This window comes from Trichechus manatus, unplaced genomic scaffold (genome assembly GCF_000243295.1).
Source record: "Trichechus manatus latirostris isolate Lorelei unplaced genomic scaffold, TriManLat1.0 scaffold00217, whole genome shotgun sequence".
Taxonomy (NCBI): domain Eukaryota; kingdom Metazoa; phylum Chordata; class Mammalia; order Sirenia; family Trichechidae; genus Trichechus; species Trichechus manatus.
In genome coordinates, this window is record NW_004444153.1 from 1502784 (window position 1) to 1504107 (window position 1324).

The following is a 1324-nucleotide window of genomic DNA, read 5'->3' on the forward strand; positions in this document are numbered from 1 at the left end:
GGGAAATCCGGGGTGGAAAGGGGGAGTGTGCTGTCACAGTATAGGGAGAGAAACTAGGGTCACATAATAATGTGTGTGTAAAAGTTTGTATGAGAAACTAACTTGAGCTGTAATCTTTTACCTAAAGAACAATTAAAAAAAGAAAGAAAGAAACACCAGAGTAGTCCATTAGCTGTTCAGTCATTTGTGGATTTTTCTTTACATATTCATGTGATGAGTAACACTTCAGCCATTGATCAATTTCTTCAAATATATGTTATTAGGCAATAATGGTGTATTAAGTTATTTAGGACAATATGAAAAATTGCAGAATAAACCATAGATGGTTGCTTGGCTGGAGGGAAAACATGCCTTTTATTCCAGTACTAGTATGCAATGAGGCACATTTTGAGAGCCTTTTCACTTAAAAGAAAAAAAAGAGTATTCAACTGTGGTGGGGAGATGTCACAAGACAGAGGTATAAATCATAGCCTTGCAACGTGGGAAAATCTCCTAAGTAATCTTTTTGGGTTATCTTTCTCTTCTTATAAAGAGAGTGTGACGATGAATTTTATTTGTTAACTTGGCTATGTTATGGTGTCCAGTTTTTTCACATTGTGTCTTAGTTATCTGGTGCTGCTATAGCTAAAATACCACAAGTGGGTGGGTTTAACAAACAGAAATTTATTTTCTCAACGTTAAGGAGGTTAAAAGTCCGAATTAAGGGCTCAGGCTCTGGGGGAATGTTTTCTCTCTCTGCCGGCTCTGCGGGAAAGTCCTGGTTCCTTGGTTCCTTGGTTCCTTGGTGATCTTCATGTGATGTAGCATCTGTTTTCACCCAGTTCTGCTGCTTGCTTGCTTGTTTAATCTGTAATATATCTCAAAAGAGATAGATTTAAGATACACCCTACACTATCTCATTAAAATAACAAATAAAACTCATTCCCAAATGGGATTATAACCACTGGTATAGGGGTTGGGATTTACAACACATATTTTAGTAGGACACAGTTCAATCCACAACATTGTGTGAAGGTATTTTCAGATGCAATTGACACAATTAGTTGACTTTACATGAAAAGAACAAGTCTTATTGCTTGTTTCAGTGGAAAATATTTTAGTTTTCCTTTCTGACAGGTTTCTGTTTTACACAGGTTCAGGCTTTCGCAGTTTTTACTGTATATTATTTATATCTATCCCCTATAGATCCGTTCTCTGAAAAACCCCGATACAGAGAGCATGTTAATCCATTCTTCTTAAGGTTATCAAGCATAGTAAATTGGATGGTTTAGCTACCACGACTATGAGGCTTGTCAGATGTCACCTGTCCCAGGATGCTTTCCCT